Here is a 21,969-nt window from a genome sequence, read left to right as displayed (position 1 = left end):
CTGGTCCAAGACAGAGTTAGAAGAGGGGAAGTCTGTGCATTAGCTGAAAACTGCATGTTCTATGTCTTTTACAGATGAAGAGAGAGAAAGAAATGGGGAAAGATTTGGAGAGACAGGCTGGATTGAGATATGGTTTCTTTAAAAGAGAGTATAGACTGAGGACATCTGTACACCGTGAGCAGAAGTACCAGAGAGCAAAGAAAAATTGAAAACTAAGTAGGCAGGATATGATGCATTTACTGAGGTGGGTCAGAGTTGGAAAAAAGGCCAGAGATTTATGACAAGAGAAGGTGTTCAGGAACAAAAACTAGGTGCAACTTTGTGGGAATGCATGTATTCTCTCTTGTAGCAGAAAAATTAGGGAGCTGAAAGAGGAACCCAGGTTGCAAATAAGGAATAGGAAGCCTGAGATTCAGCAAAGAGTTGTTTAAAGAAGTGGAATAAAGAAAGATGAAAACAAACGTAGTGGAAGGAGTTTGGAAGAGGATCCCATGAACATCCCTCAAAATGTTCAATAGAAAAAGAATGGGAATAATTGAAATAAGAGGCAGAGGGGTTTGAAAGAGAAACTGGGTGCTGCACTGGAGCTCGCAGAAGGTCTGGTCTGGAGAATGAGTTAGGGAAGTAGCTGTACAGGACATTAAGTGCTGACGACAGGGAGGCCATCAAGAAGTGGCAAATGGAGCGAGAGTCAGCAGACGTGTTGCTCCCAAATTGAATCTCAGATGAGCCAGAGGAGGTAGGTGGATAATGATGAAACAGGTGGAACTTGGCCGTTGGTGTCACTGTGTAGGAGAGCACAGGCCTAAGAAAGGGAGAGACAGATTCTACATTTCAGTGAAGAATTCATGGTAAAATTGAAAGTCTTGCGACAGAGGCTTCTTCTGTGAACATCACCATACACAGGGAAGTCTGAATACATGTATCTTTGCACCATCATATACATGTAAGCATATATGCATATGTATATAGATTAATAATGGGCACTTGTATAGCGATACACAGCCTGATGCTAGTATGTCAGCTTCAATATAGTCACAAGATATTGTTCCTAGCAACCATTCTCACAATACTTGGTAAATAAATTTTTTATAATGTCTAATTTTTTGGTATGTTTGTACATTGTTTGCCATTTTTGTCTTACCTTGTGCCATCATCATTCCAAATTAGGGAAAAAAAATTGGATCACTTTACTGTTGAGAAATTAAAGTACAAAGACAACGAAGTGGATTTTCCCCATGTCATGAAACAAATTAGTGGCAGAGCTGAAAAAAAGTTGACTAGTTGTAGTTGAGAGGGAAGCTGTGCAAACCTATTTCATATTGATGGTGTATGTCTCAGCCAATTGGATTTTTATTTGACAATCCAAAGGTGTAATAACTTTTATTGTAAGAGGAAGAAAAATACATCAAGGCTAATAAATAATGGGGGACCTACTAGGGATATGCATAAATGCGTATCCTGTTCCTATGTATATACAAGGTTAATTGTGTCTCTTTTAATTTTGCAATGTGATTCAACGGGATTGTCAGGTAATCGTCCTATTGAAAGAACAGAAGAGGATAAAATTTCAAATAACTTTGTTAATCTCTTCTGGCTGTTAAAAGAAAAGATTTATTGGTATCAAATTTTATTGCATTCTTAGAATTTAAGGATTGATTGGCTGCTAGTTTAGCTTACTTGTCTCTTCCAGTTAGAAACCCAAACACAACAGAAGAAAGACATCGCATTGAAGCCGACATGCAACAAGTGAGTGAAAGTTCACTTGGCTTTTTCTCTCGGCACCAGGTGCAAAAGTTGGCTAAAAGTGCTGTGGCAGGCAGTTATTTTAAAGCAGTTTCTGGTTTAGTGTTTTATCAAGCCCAGGAGTAAAATATTCTGCAACTACTGCAGTTTCACAAAGCTGCTTTTTAAGGTAGAACTCTGAATTGTTTAACTAATTAAAATGGCCCAGTACAAACATTAATCATACCATAACCGTTAATGGGAGGGTTTGTGGGATTTATGGAGGGCTGTATATGATATTTTAAAAGTGTGTATCATTTCTTTGCTTAATACACAATATGCTTGCATTCTCTGAATATACCAGAGGTTCTTGAAATCTTGAGTATTTATGATTTTCTACATCCTCTCTTATAAGTGCTGGAGGAGGTGTATCCATTTTTGGGGAAAGACAACTCTAACGGTGTCCTGATTAGTGACTTGACTTAATCTGATAGGTTTTTTCTTGAATAGCTGCTCCGTTACAGCTTTATAGTATGCTTTAAAATAATAGTTCTCTAAACTGCAGCTTTCTCAAAGTGGGAAGGTGGTGGCTCAATGATGACATAAGCTCCAGAAGTGTAGAGTTCAAGTGGTTTGCATGTGGGATTGCCAAATAACACGGTTTTGGTTTGTTTTCATTTTATTACACCAATTCTCCTCCCCAGATGTCTTGGATTTCTGTGGTACCCCCCTTGCCTTTGATTCTTGCTCCTTGTAACTAACAATTTTTATTAGTCATCCCGCTAATACTCGGTGTTTTTACTCAGCACCTGTTGTCTTCAAAGCACTTTGCAATAATAACTAGTTAATCCTCACACTAGTCCTGAATTTCACTGTCATTCCTGTTCATATGTGAAAAGTGAGCTTGACGACTTGCCTAAAATTGTGTAATGGTTTTGACACCTGTATTAGGACTTAGTCTGCCTATTCTGCGTCTGCATTACCCAGGCTGATCCTCTGGCCTCTCTGCATGCTGAGTTTGTGGCATGCCAGTTATAAACTGAGCATTTCCTTTTGGTTAATGACACGTTTTTACCCTGATTGCTCTGGAATTTTAATCCTGAACCTTGTAGAAGAACTATGCTGGAAGGAGCCTCAAGAGGTCATCTGAGCCATATCTCTGATCCTGGACTAATTTTGGCCTTTGTTCAGGAAAGCTCTTAAATATATACATATAAGTGTGTGCATGTATAGGTATATATGCATATATATACAACTATTTATTGAATCAAGTCCCATTTTTGGAAGAATTATGGATAACTGCCTAATGAAAGTTTGATGTAAGCTACTACCAATTGCTTTGAAATACTTGCACAGAATATCATGATTGGTATTGCTGTGGGAAGTAGTAGTACTACAGAGAAATTTATACTGGGAAAGGCAATGCTTTGTTGTGACTTCTGGAAATATTGCTTCCTCTTTTTCTTTTCCCTTTTTTTTTTTTTTTTTTTTAATGGACCTGTAGCAAGAAATCTGTCCACTACCTCAAGTAAGGTAGTGATTTTGCTTCTATAATAAACCCTCAGCTAGTTTGACTATTCTTGGCCTGTCCATCTGAAAGCTACAACTTTATGGAAACAGAATGAAATAAAGTGTTCTCTAATATGTCACAAATCATAGTTAAAACTGGAAATCCAGTCTGACACTGTGGTCTTGATTTGTATGATTTGCCTACCCTTTTTTGTTTCTGCAAAGCAGTATATGTATTTGAAGGCTGGAGTTTCAGCCAGGATTTTCAGTCTTAACTGTGAATTTCCTTCCTTTAACAGGTTTAAAGCAAGCCTTTCAGATTGCTTCAGTATAGCTTTTAGGACTTGAATTTCCTTTGTGTTCATTTTGGTCCTTTTCCAATATTTATCTATCCATTTGAAACTCCTTCAAATCTCTGTGTATGGGAGCAGTTACAATAGGAGGTGGTGGCATTTCTATTATATTACTGTTCGAGTTGATTCAAATAAAGCCTGATTTTGAACTCAGTCAAACACTGCAAGCCTAAAATTCAGGCTCTTGCTCAAGTATTACAGGGTTCATGTCCTGCTCAGAGGTCTCTATAATTACTGTGTCTGGCTGGAAAACAAGAATTCCATTTCCTGAAAAATTTAGAGGTTTTGACATTCACTTTTTCATCAGAACAAAACTAAAAGCTTTTTAAAAAAAATGTAAAAACCTACTGAGATGAAGAGGAACCTTATCTAGCCGGTAGTCCAGTGGGTAGGACAACAGCGTTGGAGAGGAAAGACCACTGTTCAAGTCTCTGCTTGCTGGAAGAACGTAAACTTGAAACTGAGTGTCCCATATGCTGAGTGAGTGCCATAATATAAGACTGTTGAATACATCTTTTGATGTCGTTATTTCTCTCTATGATCTTAACCATAGACCTGTGAAATATTGCTCAGTACCTGTATACAAAATTGTTTGTTTCAAGGAATATGATTTTTCCAGTGGAAAAATACTTCATTTCAAGGTACTGACCAGTGCTCATGATTAAGTTATTCATATATTTCACATGTGCATTTAAGAAAAAAAAATACTTAATAGTGATTATTTGCAGTTCAAAAATTCAACTTAATTTTTATAAATCTTTTGCTTCAGCTATAGCTGCAGGGTCTCATAAAAGCTTGACTGCTTCGTGTTTATTCATTTTTAATGGTAATTAATTCATATTAGTGGTGAACATTATTTACAAAAAGTTATTTTAAACCTTTTGCAGCTTTAAATCTGTTACAGTATTATAATATCAAATGCAGCAAAGTGTTGTCGGAATGGATTATATGATTCAACATTAGATATATCTATTTCTATCTAATGTAGTGATGGAATTTTTTTTCTTAACATATGCAATCCTCTGATGTCGCTTATAGATAAAGAATGTTTCTTTGTTTAAGGAGAGCTTTCTTCCCACTCCATTTGTTCTCCATAGTTTCATACTGGGACAGTTTTTGAAAAGGTCATAGAGAAAACTTAATGTGAGCAATTTAAATCTGAAGGGAACAATGAATGTTCTTTTTTAAAAAAAACATAAATCAGTGGACTTGTTGCATCAATACTGTGTTTGCATGTTGGACGTATGTCACAATTCTCTGCTCTCATGATTCTGTTATCATGGGTTGGTGACCTCTGCTAAACAATTACGTCAATCTTCTCCATTAGAATAAAGTCAGTATTGTAAAGTTTATTTTCTTCTATACATCATTATGAAGAAAAGGCACTATGTTTAATTCCAAAAAACAAATATTAGCTTCTTCCAAATTCTTGCTAAACTTCCCATCTATTCTAATATCTCCAAAAATGTCCACAGCAGCTGAATTTCTGAGGCTGTTACTATTCATGTTGCATGTTGTGTTTTTGTGTTATGTGTCTTGTCACTTGCTATCGGTCATCCTGGACTGTGAGCTTTATGTGACAATGTCTTTCTTTTTTACGTGACTGTGTGATGGCCAACATTGCAATCCTGTGACCCACCAGTACGATATAAATAATAAACAACTGAATCAATATATAATAAAAACTAAGAAATAAATGAAAAAGGGACTTACTGTTTAATTTAATATCTTTGAAGATATTAGAATTTCAGATTAAGGACTTATATGACTCTAGGCCCTTGCTGTGATGTTTTGGTATAACTAAGCTGTCTAAGCTACTTAAGTCTCTGTCTTGCAGGACTATGCGCGATTGAAACAGCTGCTCAAAATCATGCTAATGAAAGGTTTACATCTCACCATTATGCATTTTGTATGGATAATATGTATACTTGCGGTCACAAAAACGTATACACACCTGTTTTGGGCAGCAGGAATGGGATATTCCTTGTTCATAGATTTAATTAGTTATTTTGTTCTTATCTGCTAACTACAGCTCCTGCAGACCTTTTTACCCTGTACACACAAAAGATGGGTAAGAGGTATGTCTAGTTGGATTTTCCTGTCAAATCCTTCTTTATCATGTAATTTTGGTTGGGGATTTTTTGTGGGGAGGGGGTGGTTTATGAGCAGTTAGGCCCTTCAGCAGTTAATCTAACAAAGACTTAATGTTATACAGAAGTTATAGATACGGTGCAGTTCTGGAGGGTGGTTAACACAGAGTTTACATTTCATATTCTCAGGGAAATGTAGTGCCGTTACGCTGCTGTATGCAGTGCGTTTCATTAGTGTTGGAGACAGCAGGAGGCTATTTTGTGGAAATGTTTCTGTCACCGTCAGTAGAAACATGCCCGTCTGGTTGAAAAATAGCCTGTGTCTTGCCAGTTCCCTACTTCTAAGCAATTGCAGTAGGAGGATGTTAATCTTAACCTGTCACAACCCATTTCAAATCCAAAATTTTATTAAAATTCCAAATGCTTCAGTAATATAAGTATGGGAGACGCGACTTATGCAAGAGCTGCTACCATTCTCAGATGCAGGAAACATTTTAATTAGTTTTTATTAGTATTTAGTAGCTAGGTGTGCTGGAACTCCCAACCAGGCTCTGTGAAGGGATGCAAAGCCTGTAGGGTAGGCTTGAGTCAATGCAAGAGCACTGGATTGCAGATCTCTTTCTGTCTGTTTTGCTGGCTGTAGACTAGCAATTGCATGCAAATGCATAGATTGAAAATGATCTATAGCGTATTTGTTATAGATATCCATGCCTTTTTGCAGAAACCCTGAACACATCTTACAGCAATGTCAGAACCCTTTCTGGGTAGATCTAGTTGCCTAATGGAAAATGTAGTTTCTTACATCCTTGGTTATTCTTTGAAAATATCTTTGTGTCAGAGGCTTTTCCTGGGAGCCCAGGTTCCTTTTTGTTGGTTTTTTTTTCATTGCAGACCTGGGCTGATGGTTACAATCTGTTTGTTGGATGGGCTGTTGGAAATATATTTGTAATGAGATACTTTATGTCCTGGTTGACAGGAGAGGGTATACATGATTTCATAATGAAGAGAGAAAGATAGGATTCAGGTCTGGATTCAGATACCTAAATTCTATATGCGTGCGTCTATATATCTGCTATAGTTATCTCAGTACCCACTGTAGCCGCTGAAGCAGAGTCAACTCTTCAACTCTGTAAACATCTACTGTCCAGTCACCTGAATAGTCCCCAGGTTCCTTTTACTGTTCAGGAGCAGAGACACCTACATAACATTATACGTACATAATTTGAGGTGTCAATCTCCAGCTGAATTCTACCTCAAAATTCCCATTGCAAACCTCTGAAGTGAAGAATCATAGAATGATTTGAGTTGGAAGGGACCACAAAGATCATCTAGTTCCAACCCCCCTGCCATGGGCAGGGACACCTTCCATCAGACCAGGTTGCTCAAAGCCCCATCCAACCTGGCCTTGAACACTGCCAGGGATGGGGCAGCCACAACTTCTCTGGGCAACCTGTTCCAGTGCCTCACCACCCTCACAGTGAAGAACTTCTTCCTTACATCTCATCTAAATCTACCCTCTTTCAGTTTCAAGCCATTTTCCCTCATCCTATCACTACATGCCCTTGTAAAAAGTCCCTCACCAGCTTTCTTGTCGGCCCCCTTTAGGTACTGGAAGGCTGCTATAAGTTCTTCCTGGAGCCTTCTCTTCTCCAGGCTGAACAACCCCAACTCTCTCAGCCTGTCCTCACAGGGGAGGTGCTCCAGCCCTCTGATCATCTTCACGGCCTCCTCTGGACTTGCTCCAACAGGTCCATGTCCTTCCTAGGCTGGGGGGCCCCAGAGCTGAACACAGAACTCCAGGTGAAGAAGCATATGTTGAATTATGACTTCTTTCATTCTTGGGCATCTTCATATTTTATATCCATTGCTGCTGTCATTAGTGAGCAAAGCCTTCTTTTAGCCCTGTGATGTTGATGTTTACATTGGTATTCCTTGATGTTTACAAATAGGTGACAGAATTCAATGGTACTTAGTAGTGGTAGGAAGAAAAGCAGCATCTCTACTGTTTTGGGGCCAGATCTCTTCTTCCTAGCTATGGTGCCTTTCAGACTGAGTTAATGGGACACGCAGGTAGACCTGCGTTCCTGAGATAGTTGTTTACGCTCACCTTATTGTCAATGAGACAGAAATCTCCTCTCATCTTAAAGTAAATATCTATCATTTATTCCGTAAAAGTGTGTATTTTTCACACTTTTATTCACATGAACATAGGAAATCAGGTATTTTAGAGAATGAGTGATGATGAGTCATAGCCATTAAGTTAAACCTGGGGATTTCACTGTTTTCTCTGTAATTACTGCTCTAATTACAGCCTTGTTCCTGTGTTTTCAGGTAACCAGCCATAAAATGACATACATAAGCAGTTGTAGCACTATTAACGTTGAGCTACCCTGTCTTAACCAAACCCCCTCAGCACTCGTGTGCGGGGTCATTCTCCCTCTTACTCTCCTTCAGATCCAGCGCGTATCAAATCCTCGTGGGCACGTCTTGTCTCAGGACAGGGGCACAGATCTCCCTTCCACAGCCTCGCTTATGGCTCCTGGCTCGAGCACTACCCGGAGGGCTGAGAGAGTCCCATTTGGATCTCTGTTGGCTGGAGGAAAGAATTAAGCTCATCGCTTTGGTGATGGCTCTGATCTCCAGGTGATAATCCATAAGGGACTCACTTTAGGGAGCGTCTTTGCCACCAGATGTATTTTTTAATTGAGGTGACCCTGACTTTTGCGTTTTGTGCAGAACTCAGCACTCCCGATGTTTATTGAGGATATCTAGAGGATTAAATCCTCCCAGGGAGAGAGTTGTTAGGTGACAGGCCAGACCCTGAACACTTCAGTCCCACTAAAATGATGACACTGTGGGACAGGGTTTTAGGTGAGCTCAGGGTTGTCGGTGGACATCCCTGGCAAAAATACGGGTGCTTAAATTCCCTCCTTGTTCTACTTGAGGAACAAGGAGACGTTTATGGATATGGGCTGTGTCCTTACACCGGACAGATTATAGTCTCTGGCTGAGTTGTCTCTGGAGCAGTTAAAGGAAGATTATTTTTTTTTCCCTTCCTTTGCTCAAGTCATCAGAGCAAAGGACTACAGGGTGCATTTCTGCAAGACTCACTGGAGTTGTCTGGGCATTTGGGGGCTTTTCCCTTCTAAGTAGGTAATACTTGAATGAGATATTGAGATAATGATGTTCAGCAAATGGATCTAGTGGTCTAACACATAAGGAATGTTTTTGCCACTTTATTACGATGCCTTAGCTGGTTACCTCTTCTCTGAACCGGTGTTACTATTTAGTCACGACCGAATAATGAATTTAAGCAGCTTGGTGTTTTATTCCTCCCTGCCAACCGGCATCCAGGCAAGGAAAGCTCATTTCTTGTTGCCAAGAAAGATGTACTTGCTTCACTCATTGCAACAGCGTCTTCCTGATGAAATTGGTGTAGATGGAGAAAATGCAGTGTGGGATAGGACTGCAGGAATAACCCAGAGATCTAACAGCTGGAAAGTTGTACAATTTAACCAAAAAGAAGGAGTTAATCATTAAGATGATATCACTACTGTATTTAGTATTTGCTAGAGCCGAGCAGTCAACATAAAGCTGTCTGGATTCAAGACATTTTTATGCTGTATGTTTTGGGAGTTTTCCACAAAACGTACTGTAGGCAAGCTGGAAAAGATGTGTCGTGCCACTGAATACGAAATGACATTAGAAATTTTTTGCCAAGGTGCTTTTTCTTCACAGCATATTCCTTATGTTATTCCTTATTCCTTATGTTATTAAGCATGATGTTCAGGGAAAACATCCCATCTGGATAGCATTACCTGTAGGATGTGCAGCTTGTATGTATCTTCTGGAGGTTAGCGTCTAATGTTAAACAAAGGAAGCTGATTAAAAACATCTGTAAAACATTTTCATAGTTCAGATTTTATACAGTGGGTATTGAATTACCTTGCACATGACTGCATGTCTGAACTAAAAATAATAAGGTAAATCTTTTCCTTTTATTAAAATTAGTATAATATTAATTTTATGGTTAAACTACATTTAATTGTTTCCCTACTTGGCACTAGAATTTAATGCTGCTGACATCACTATGTATTTTACATGCCACTGAGAAATAATTGTTCATTTATTGATGCAGTATGCTACAATAAGCACATTTTAGGTGCAGTCAAAATATAAACATTAGATTGAAATACAATTTCTGATGTAAAAGTGTGGCATTTATTAAATGCTAAAGGAGAGACTTGCCAGCTAAATGTGTAATGTTTCTGACCGTTAAATATATTGCGTGAAATAGTTATATAGAATATATAAAATGATTGTAGTACTGCCCACTTAGGTATTATGTTGATTTATGAATTCAGTCAGAGTCCCTAGTAAATACCAAAATTGCTGATTCTAGGTCAGTATTTATTAGGTTGGTAAATTTTATGGAGAGGAAGGATTTGTGCATCCCAGAACTGACAGAGAAAGGTGTTATTTATGTAGTTAGAGTGAGAATGCAATTGTAATTTCACAGCTGAGCTGAAAAAGGTTATATACTTTCTTCATATTCTAAATTACTTTCTAAAATAGCTTATAAAACCACGTGTACTACAATAGTAAATATTATTTAAAGATCTAAGAGGCTGATGCTCAAGATTTACTGTTCAGTATCATAAGCAGAAACTTCTTACCTTTTCAAGATTACGTGCAACATACTGATTCAGATGCACGTATCAAAACAGAGAGAGGCAAACATTATTCTCTGGGAAAATATTTTGAAATTCAGCAAGTGTTTTGAAAATTTTTATCATTGTTTATTGTAAGTGTTCTAAGATTGTGAAAATGAAGTGTTGCTCATAAATACCACGCAGACTGAATGGCCAAGGGCAGTTCTCATCTCTAACATGCAGACTTCTACCCAAAGCAGTTTCATCCAGTTTGAGTACTTGGTTTTATTATGTTTTTACCAAAGTTCATAAAAACTGCAAGTGGAACAAACAATACGGTATGTATATACAGTTATTTTTATTCAAGGAGACTGGATCAGCACAAAACTATTTTTTGATGCAACATAATGTGAACAGTCTCCATTTCATCAATTAGTGGCCTTATCCGTACTGAGAAGTGTCTGGTATCTTATCTGTGTGCTGAAAAGGCAATGAGGTGTTTTATCATTTGAAAAAATAAAAAAGACATGTTGTACCATGCTAGTGCGATTTATAGAGTTTATCTTACTATCCTGCTTGGGAATTTGTGTTTCAGCACCGATAATATAGCTCATTTAAATGACTGAGAACAAATAATGCTCTTTTTTAACCATATCTTAAGACAAAATGTCTTATGAGCGTTTCTGTTGTTCACTGAGAGCTTAATATTTTTGCCTATGTTTTTGTGTGAAGTGTTTGGAGTTGACTGATCTCATATCCCGAGAGAAGTGAGGCTGCTGCAGCTGCACGTCCCCCAGTCCGGCCAGTACCAAGGCTGAGCGTGGATTCCCACTACTCATATGCACGTGCATGTTGGCACACTCACACTCCATATATATAATTATACACACGACTAGCCAGAAAGATCAACGCAGTCAGAAGACACAAAATTCCTGCGAACACAAACAGCACTCTTGGCCTCGTCGTGTTCCCCTCTTTGGCTGATTGGGATGGAAGGGTGTTAGTGGAAGAGATATAAATACACATACATACGTGTACACGTACATACACATATATCTTTATATACACATGTATAAACACTATAGATCCCTCCAGCAGCTTGGCTTACATGGTCCCATAATTTTGGAGGATTACTTGAAGCACTAACAGGAATGTAAGCAGATAATTATTGTAAAAAATACGATTGGCAAAGTTGTGATCAGATAGTTACTGCATCTTAGGACCGAAATTGTCCCAGATTCCTGTCCCGTGAAGGTTTAGAAGCAAGGATTTTGGGGCTAGGCGGGGAAAAGCAATTTTCAGTAGGTTTGGAACTACATCAATTCACCAACTGTGTGTCTCTGCTGTGTAAATGATATTCCCCCATCACATGCTGAACTGGATGATTACTTCAATGGGTGGTTTTATAGCCAAAACCAGCAGCCTGGGGCTCCTGTGTCTTTATCACAGACTGTACTACATGAAGTGCAAAGCTGCAAAGTTTACTTGACAGTTTGAAGCCGGAGTAATTTACTTGACCGAGACCTTAATGTAACTCTTTACAGTACATCATCATCATTTGAACAGAAGGGATGTGCTTTAAAGCAGGGATCGGTGGTGTTTGCCAGACGGGGCTCCAAACTAAATGCTAGATGAAGAATTGCTGTTACTGAGTTTGCTTACTTTGTAATTGCAAGTGCATTGGGGATACTGGATGAACTGTTTAAGAATGTTGGAACACCTGCGTATGGCACAGCACCTTTATTTTAACAACCCTATAGGTGCTCACACAGCAAATTATCACCCCAATGAATTCCCTTCATTTTGAATTGAGTCTTTGCCAAACAAAAGACTTAGCTGATAGAAAGCTGGCTGAGGCACAATTGCTTTTGGATTATAACCCTGAATTTAACAGCATGGGTCAATGGATGCTTTTTTTTTTTTTTTTTTTTAAAGATGCCGTCGTTACAAACCTGTTAAAGCTGAATTAATTTAAGCACAAATTTTGTTTATCAGCTCTTTTAGAACTGGACTGGAAGATGTCCGTGACGATTTGAAAATGACTGTGCTCATTGTCACACTGAAAAGAATATTAAAATATTAATGTCTTGTTTATGTACGTGACTTTCATATAATGCTTGGCCTGTGAGGGGTTGCCTTATTTCTTTAGTCACAGGGCATTTTTATCTGTTTGTTCCTGGACTGTATGCCAGCTATATCACAGATAAATTGGACTGAATAGTCTAGAATCATTGCTCAATGTGTTTTTCAAAGAAAGCATGACTTGTAAATCAAAACTGCTAATTAAAATGAATAATGCTTTTAATTAAAAATAAAATCTGTGCAGGCCCCAACAGGGTAAAGATATTACACATATGCCATGCTTCATCACCACTGTAAGTTAGTTTTTTGTACCTTTTTTTTTTTCTGTTATGAACTTTCCCATTATGTTCTCCCTCCTTCCCATTATCCCTGTTGGTTATTTCTGGTTTCATTGATAATCTGATCTCTCAAGGTGCTTGACTGAGTGTTGGCTGATGAAAAGACATTGTGTTTTGTCTCAAAATGCTGCATGAAAAGATAAAATTCTCAGATTTTAAATTCTTAAGGTAGGGGTTTATTGCTTTATTTGTTCTTGGAAGATACGTATCTTAGTAACAATTGAATTCTTGTAAAAAAGCCACCAACAAAACTGTTTGAGGGAGGGTGGAGACAACTTGCCTGCCTATTGAAGTGCATCTTTCGTCATCAGAACAATAGCTGGTTCTTTTCCCTTGTCAACTGACCATCTTTTTTCCTTCCATTTAATTAGCTGAGATCTTGAACAATTCTGTCCTTGGCCTTCTGCTGCCTGTTCTGATAATCCCTGAGGATACTCAGGATAGGATGATGAATCACAAGACAAGACGTTCTGATTTTTTGTTCCTCTGCTGATGGGACCGTGCTGTGTCTCGTATGTATGGAGATAAAACCGATTCCTTGAGTTTTACACCGGGCTTTATTTATTGATTGTGCAAGTGCACGCAAATTATCCAGCGCCTCTGAGCTGCATTTCTCTGTCTGTAGAGAGGAATATTTCTTTGTCTGTAAAGCCATAAATAGAATTTATGTAAGTGCTATCACTAAGCATCCATATAGGAGGAGACAGCTAATAGGTCTCTCCCACCAGTCTTTTGGTATATGCCACTCAGATGGCTGCTCAGGGCGACAGAAGGGGAAGCATTGAGAACGTAAGAAAAAAACTCATTCCCTTTTCATTTCATATGCCCAGTGCTACATACAGCTGGTAGGGCGAGCTTTTAGGAGAAGAAATTGTAGGGGAAATTCTGTTCTACTTCCAGCCCTCTGGCTGCTGCGGATGGAAACTTTGTAGATTTTGCTTCTGAATTCCAAACAATTATCCACTGGCATGTGCAAATGCGTTTTTTTTTTCATAAGGCCAATCAACCACATCTGGTGGCTGATTTTTCTCAGGTATTGCAAAACCCTTTTTATGAGGGCAACATTTTATTCAGCAGAATAAAGAGGTTTATAATTCTTTAAAAATGAATGCATAAGTTTTTAATGTTTACCAAAAATATTTTTTTTTTTCCTTAAACGGTGCCTGTAAAGTAGTGAGCTATTTCTGCTGCACTTTATCTCAAGTGTTTTAAAGGTGTCAAAATTACAGAAAGCACATCAGGCCTGTTCTTAACTGCAGACACCCTTAATTTTACATCCTGTAAATTTAACAGCTGATAGATAATCCTATCTGGGCCGTCAATTCAATGATTCATCATTCACATCTCTGCGACTAGAGGTGGTAAAGCTATTGAGGTTATAAAATTGAAGGTGGCAATAATTTCTAGGAACCCAAGGAAGGTTTTGAGAACTTTCCAACTCATGTTGGTAAAATGAGAGATTCAGGACATGTGTATCTATGCACTTCATTTATTTTTGAGTACCAGATTTGCTGAGTGTACATTTGATGACTCTTGGTGGGAAAAGATGATGCAGAAAAAGCATCAGATGTGACTGAACGTATGTACCTTGGGTATATATGGCATTGCATTAGCAGCAAAACCCTAGTTCTTCATTTCTTCTAGGCCTGTCTAATGAACCTCATCAGACAAAATATTGCATTACCTGTAGTATCTGCATTGTCATGAACAGGTATTTTTGACTAAACAGACTATAGGCAAATTAGTTCTTTTCTGTGAATAACCTAAGAGAAATTAATTCATCTGTGTTTCCACTGGAACTTAGTGATTATCAGGCCTAAAGCTCATGGTACAAGGTATCCAGAACAATAATTATTATAAGGCTTGAAAAGAGACTTGTTCTGTATTTGAATGAGACTAAAATATCTTGAAGTTTTCTTTGAAATACGGAAGAGAACCTCCTCTTCACCAGGGTTCAGTGGTGTGCATAGTTGCCTGGTGTACACAGGAGGTTGATACTCAAGTTTCTGCCCAATTCAGGCAAGGGAATTGAACTCCAGCTTTCTCTCTCCTAGATGAGATCCATAAAAGCCTGATTCCCCTTTGTTCATTTTTTCCCTGTGTTAGCCATTGCACTTTTTGTGAAGAATCAAATGTCTGTTGGCCAAGTAGAGTGACAGGGACCATGTTCTTATCCCACTAGAGTTTGGTAGTTCATGTATGATGTGCTTTAAAAAAAGAAAAGGTTTGCTTCCCAATAAAATAAAATAAGGAAGTCTTGATACAAAGAGGAGTCCTTCAAAGAGAGAGTGAGAAAGATTGCCCATGCTTCATAGCTGGGTTTTGGCATTCAGTAGTGATGGTTGGTCTCAGTCTTTAGTATGTGTATTTCCTCTGAAAGTTTTGGAGAATCAATATTGTTAAAACAAAATGCATTTTGTCAGAAAATTGGTAGCAAATTCCACTTATGCTTCATTTGGCCTTTCTGGCTTCATTTCCCCTATTCATTATACCCTACACTTAGTTGCTAATATGCTCCAGTTTGGCAGTTGTGCACTCTTATGGAAAAGCTCTTGGGTTTTGCAATTTTCCAGAATATCATGAGCCCAACTGTAAACAGATACTGCTATGATGTATACACTTAAGTGTATAAGCCTTGCATTTTGCTTTATGTGCCTTTTTATTCACGTGCACCAGAGAGAGATCTCTTTGTATTTAATTCTGAATTGAAGATGGTTGAGAAGAGAATTGGTCACGCTAAAGCATTAGGAAAATGTCTAGTCCTCCTGAATGGATTAAGAGATGGAGGTACCTGCACGATTAAAAGAGTTAGGCATTACTTTACTAAGAAATAGTGCTACTTCTCTGATAGAACCCACTTTTATGTGTGCATCTCTATGACTGGTCTTTTAAAGCTCAAAATCCAATGAATGGTGTGAGAGCTTTTCCGATTTTCTTGCCTTATTCTTTCCAGCAGTGGGCAAAAGTGGTATATGTCATTTTTCAGAGTGCCATATTTCACACTTCAGTTTAATTTGGCTGATAATGATTTGTTAAGCAAATGTAAGTATGTAGAGCACATGCTGGGTCTCACACATAAAGTGTTCAGTCACTTCAGCAGTTCCTTTAAAATCCCACTCCTGCCTTATAAAAGCTGCAGGTGCAAAACAGTTTGCCTCTGTACTAGCTCAAACAGAAGATAAAGGTAATATGGAACTTTATATTCAGTATAACTCTCTGGCAAGTATAACGTTGTAAGAAGGGGACTGGGTTGGTAGTTTCCATCAGAAATACATGTTCTAATGAATGGGCTTACTCTTACCGCGTGAACTGTTAAAGAGAAAGGACAACTGGTCGTGACGTGCACCAAGCCTGTGACAACTAGGAAGCATTAGAAGTGGAAAATACGGCTCTTCTTCTTGCATTTGCAGGGAAGAGCTGTGCTTGAGACTCTTTTGATCTCTGGTCCCAAAACTGTGAAGTGATTCTTCTCACAAGGGTTACATCATTTCTAAAGCTTATTTTAAAGTGGAGGGGTTTTTTTCCACCTAAGGAGAAATGCCATATTCTTCTGATCTTTTTCTCCCTCCACTATGTAATTCAATGTATCTTTCAACAGAATTTTCTTACTTTCTTTGGGCGTCCCACAAATTTCTGTTCTTATCCCATTTCCTTTTCATCAGTGGGCTCTCTAGCCTCATCTGCTTTCAAGGATTCAATATCAGCTTAACACTGGTGTTTTGAATATTTCTCTCTCCACTCTCGACTTGTCTGGACTGCATTTTGGCATGTTTCCCTAGAAGTACTTTTTTTATCCACTGAAATTCAGTAAGGACAAAACCAAGCTCCTTATCTTTTCTCCCTTACTCTCTGAGAGTTGATTAACACCGTGGTGTTCCCTGAGACATGGGGCCTTCTGCCTGTTTTTTCTCTGTATCTTCATTCTGGGCCATACCTTAATCTTGCCACATTTTCAACACAATATTTTAGATAGTTAATCTTCGTGTCCATATTGCCAAAACTATCATCTGCTTCCATGTTCGATATGATAGGAGTCATTCCTCTTTATATTTTTAGAGTAGCATTTGACCATTTTATAGTTCAAGGAGAATATTAGCATCATGAGCAAAATCATACTTGCTGCTTTCAGCTCAAAAGTATCTAACATTTACTATGCATCTATTTTCTAGCCTGTTAAAACAGTAAAACAGGAGGAAGTGAAATTTTAGAAAAACCCTTTTTAAATTGGATTAATTACTTAGCTTGCTTATTTCTAACTTAATTGAACATTTTTTTAAGTTTTTTTCTGATGATTTTTCATTGAAGATTTACTTTTTTCAAAAACCATATTATTTGAGTACATAAAAAACGCATAAGCCTTTTGAAGTAAGAAATTTATTTTCATCTTGGCTAACTTGAAAATGACCAAGTGTATTTTTCTCACACAGTCAAACCAAAACATTTTCTTAACTGAAATTGGGCGTAGAACATGGCAAAAGAAAAGCTAATTACAGAAAAACGAGAATAAGTGAGAATGGGATTTATAGTGAAATTTGCTTTCAAAAACTTACCAGTACCTTTTGAAAGGTAAAGAGGTTTAGAATATTAAAAAAAAATATGTAAACATGAAAGGACATTCAAATTAAGCTGTCATACGAATCGAGTCACACATAGCTGTGTTTTTTTGTATTTTATCCAAAGAGCAGGAGTATGGAATGATTTTGAATAGAGAACATGTTTTACTAGCCATCATTGGTGCTACTGGAAGAGATGTGTGGAGGAAATAGTAGAAAATTTAAAGAATACTGTAAAACACAGGTGACCTTTTAAAAATGAATATCTGTGTTTTGTGGAAACTGTGCTAGAAACTCGAAGAGCAAGACGTGAGATGCAAACACAGTCCTATTTCCCACACTTCCTTGCCCATGACTTCAACCTTGGCTTAGGCTCGAGTGCTAATTAGCGCTATGTTCATCTTTTCCTGAGCACAGGATACCGCTGATGTCAACTTGCAGCAAACTATGCACAGGTTATTTTGTGAAGTGGATGGCAGCTAAAGATCAGGGGCTTATTTAATTTAGTACTTTAGATCATGTTCAAATTGTGGTCCCAGCAGTGGAAGGGAAACGTGCGACTCGGTTTTCCCTTAATCTTACTCATTATTGAAATGGCTACTGATATGGGAGGTGGGAAGACAGATAAGAAAGAAAAAAGGATAGATAAAAATAGTTAGAAAGGGGAGTGCTCTGATTACCTATTCCCCCATCAAAATGAACACTGTTTAGATTATTTTCCTTGACAGATAAACTGTGGCAGATTATTACTCTGGTTTAGAAGGATGGAGAGAATGGCAAACTTGAAATTAAAACTTAATTATAAAATAGCTGTTCCAACATACCACTGGCTACACCACTATTACAAAAAGTGAACTTGCACTAGAGCACAACCTATCCCAAATAACACCTACATAAAATAATGATGCAGAAAATAAATATGAAATAGAAGACCAGGACAGAAAATCATTTTGGTGTTTAGCTCTGCTGAAACCAAGGGGATTCACTTTCTGCTAGGTATGTGTGAGTTCAAGGGCATTGCTGGATTGCAGGAAACTCTTTCTGATGTAACTATAAAGCCTGAAAATGAAAGTAATATTTATAGGCTTACTTTAATACTTGGCATTTTTACACTGGCAGTAGGAGCAAAAGGAAATTCTGAGAATGAATACATTTAATTTCTAGGACTCATGTATGCATAACTGTACTGAAGCCAGAAATGCCATTGTATGCACTGAGTGGATAATGCACACTATTAGTAGAAGCTGCTGATTAATATTTAGATAAGGAATTTGTCACTTTACATCTAAGATAATATTACTAGTAAGATCAGATCCACTGCTTTAGTCTGTAGTTGATAGAATACACCACTATTTCTACTTAATTAAAAACCCCTTTCATTATAAGAAGCTATTAGCAAAAGTACATTGAACTTTTAAAGATACAAATCCACTGAAATTAAGCTAGATTGTCAAACGAGGGGCTATTTCATTTTAGGTCTGGATATAATGTATGTCAAAAGAATTTCCTGTTATTGCTACAACACTCAACTTTGTGTTTGGGCCAAATGGCATCCATCAAAAAATCATTTAGCCTTGCTTTGATTTTGTTGAATATAGTCTTCAAGAGAATAAATGCAGATTCACCAAACAACTTGATTTACATCTTAAACCAGTGTCACGATGGATGATGCATTTCCCGGAGACACAGGACATGTGAATTCTGTTGGTGATTCTCTCTTTGTTCGCATGGACTGTGCAAGCCTGAATTTCTACAACTGGATGAAGGTTAAAGAAATGGGAAGCACACAGATGCATGTTTCTATGCATTGTGAGATAGCTGTGGGAAATCAGCATATCAAATTATCTTTTTATATCTAGTTTCTGACATTAAATGTCATTTAGCAAAACATTCAAGGCTAATCAACTGACCATACATTAGGATTCAGTAAACATATCAGTAGGACAACAAACGGTGGACATCGCAGAGTGCTTTAAAGAATTGTTTGCACAGAGCGCTGTAATACTGATTAGGTTGAAGATGATTGGAGGGAGATATATGAAATACGGTATGTTTCTGAAGACAAGTAGCAGAGAAAAGTTTTAAGTATTCTCCAGTGGGTCATACTCAGGACGGGGTCAGGTACCGAAATGATGACCCAGAATCAATAAAAGGTGAAATGACCTTAGATGAATTAATTTTTATTTCTGTGTCTCAGGTATTAAATTAGAAAAATGGGGATAATTTTACTGAGTTTCCTTGTAAAGTACTCTGAGACTATTAGAAAAGGGCAGTATAGCATATGCATTTTGTGGTGTTGTCTGTTTATTTACAGCCTGAAATTTGTCCTGGCGTGGGGGACCTCAGTCTCAGTTCCATCGTCCTTACCACCAGTTTCACTGCAAGTGTCTGTAAAAAGCAGAAACACTATGGTGCTGCCTTCTCATGAGGCAAATGTCTTCTTTCATTCATTAGCTGATGTATTACAGTTTATTACATCTGTAAGGTATAAAGGGAAGCATATCTAAAGAGAATCTAAAAAACCCAACAGCCTTAAGTTTATTAACAATAGTAACTCTGGACTATAAATCACTGTTTACATGAATCCATTAAAAAAGGCCTTGATTCTGGAGCTATTCTGTAAAAACTTGTGTTAGGTCTTTAGGATTTAGCTTATAGGGTTTTAAGAAGGCAAATCTTAACTAGAAGAAGTTATAAAGTTAACTGTGAGGTATGAGCTCAACCACTCTGCATTTTATTATTAGTTGCAGTATGTGGCAAAGTACACAGAGCAGAGATACTCACATCTGTAATGAATAACTGGTTTTTTCTAAATGAAGCTCAAACACATATTAGCACAGCCTATTTATCTGAATGAACCAAGGCTGCAAATAATTAAGGAATCTACTCTGGGAATACTTACACCATCATAGAAGCTGATTTTCCTTCAAGTTGTATCAAAGGAAACCCCAATAACCTTGCTCAACTCATTTTACACACAACTGCCATTCATCAGGCTAGATAACTTGCTGCAAATGAACCCGTTATTTTTACGTATTTATTCATCCTTCCTGAAGTAGTCTGCAAATTTCATCTTGTCCTTTGTCTTGTTCAGTGCACGGTGGGACTGCTGGTGTGAAGGAGCAGACCTTATTTCTTTTATTCCTTATTAGCAGTGCTGTTACAGGCTTTTCCTCGTGATTTTGATAGGTGTTGGGGAGCTGGCTACAGCTGACTGAGCTGACAGTCGTAGCAGCAACTCAAAGACGTGGTGAGGTTTGTCTTGCCTCCACCTGTGTTCCCTGTCTTTTGCAGAGTCCTCAGGACTGGCTTTCTGTACTTTGTTGACACGCTATTTTTGAGAAGAATTTTAATTTCAGTGCAGCAGTAGGTAGGGGAGCCTGTTCCAAATGGATGGGAGGGTGACTGTGGCGCTTGGAACCTGTACAAACAGAAGTAAACCATTTCCTTCACTCAAAAACTCTGTAAGAATATACAAAATGCAGAGGGGAAGAAAACGGTGAAACCCCTGGAGACATCAAGTCCAACCCACTCAAAGGAGGACTGTCACCAGTACTAGATCTAGTCAGCCATGGCTTTGTCCAGCTCAGGCTTTGGAAGCTCCACGGAGGAATTTTTCAGAGCCTCTCCTGCTGAACTGCTACAGGGCTGCTCTATCCGCCTCTGAGAAGGGTTTTCCTAACATCCTACTCGATCCTTCCAAATTGCAATTTCTGGCTGTCGCCCCTCATTATATCATCTGACACTACCGAGAAGAATTTGGATCCGTCGTCTTTCTAATTGCTCTTCAAGTATTTGTAGGCAGCAGCCTATAATTATTTGATCCCTTTAGCTTCACATAACGTAGCTGATTTATTTGAATATTAATGCCAGCAGACATTCAGTTATGTTTATAGTTCATTCACATCTAAGATATCCAGTGCTGATGGCTGGATTGCATTAAAATCTTTGATTTTTACTTCCATTCAGTACATTAGAAATAATTTCTTTCCATATACCTCTTCCATGAGGTACATTTTCTCCCGTGCTCAAAATCTCAGCTCTTCTCAATGCTCAGGGAAGATTATTCTCCTGTTTTGGAACCATGTTTGGATTTTCCATGTCTATTTCATCCTGCACAGATTATCTTCCTTCATACTTCTTTATGTCTGAAGCCTCCTTTGCTTTGCTTCTTAATTTGACTTGGAAAGCTAATTAAGCTTTACTTTTGGCAGTTCTTTATTCCTATACTTCTTTACCTCTTAATGGTATGGCTTTACTGCGTGCTGCAGATCCTATTCCTCCTCAGAAAGCCACTGATTGAAAAGTGATTTCTTATGAATGTAAGGATTTACTTTTATAGGATTCCTGGTCCAGGTTCTAAACTGCAAACTAGTGACTGTGTTGACATTGTTTATGCTACTGTCTCTTAGCTTTATATTAAAATGACTGATAGTATTTGTAAAGCTTTATGGAGTTTTGCAGGTTTTTAGTTTAAATGTTTAGTTGGTTTTTGGTTTAAATGTCACTGAGAATTATGATTATATATGATATGAGGCTGGCCCACTTACTCTAAATTAGATTGGGCACAGTTTTTATGGTTTGCGTGTCTGCTAAATCACCTCTGCATTTCACAGCTTTAGGCGCTGGAAAATATTTATAGTTTTTGCTTAGGAGTGCATACAAGT

General features: G+C 38.0%; 1 protein-coding gene across 1 annotated transcript in view; it reads left to right on the top strand.

Moving 5' to 3' along the window:
- Nucleotides 1-21,969, top strand: part of SUPT3H (SPT3 homolog, SAGA and STAGA complex component) — a 280,364-nt gene that overhangs the window by 154,350 nt on the left and 104,045 nt on the right.

Source organism: Buteo buteo, chromosome 17 (assembly GCF_964188355.1).
Source record: "Buteo buteo chromosome 17, bButBut1.hap1.1, whole genome shotgun sequence".
Classification (NCBI taxonomy): Eukaryota; Metazoa; Chordata; class Aves; order Accipitriformes; family Accipitridae; genus Buteo; species Buteo buteo.
The sequence above is the reverse complement of the archived record's forward strand: the minus strand, read 5'-3'. Positions and strand labels throughout refer to the sequence as shown.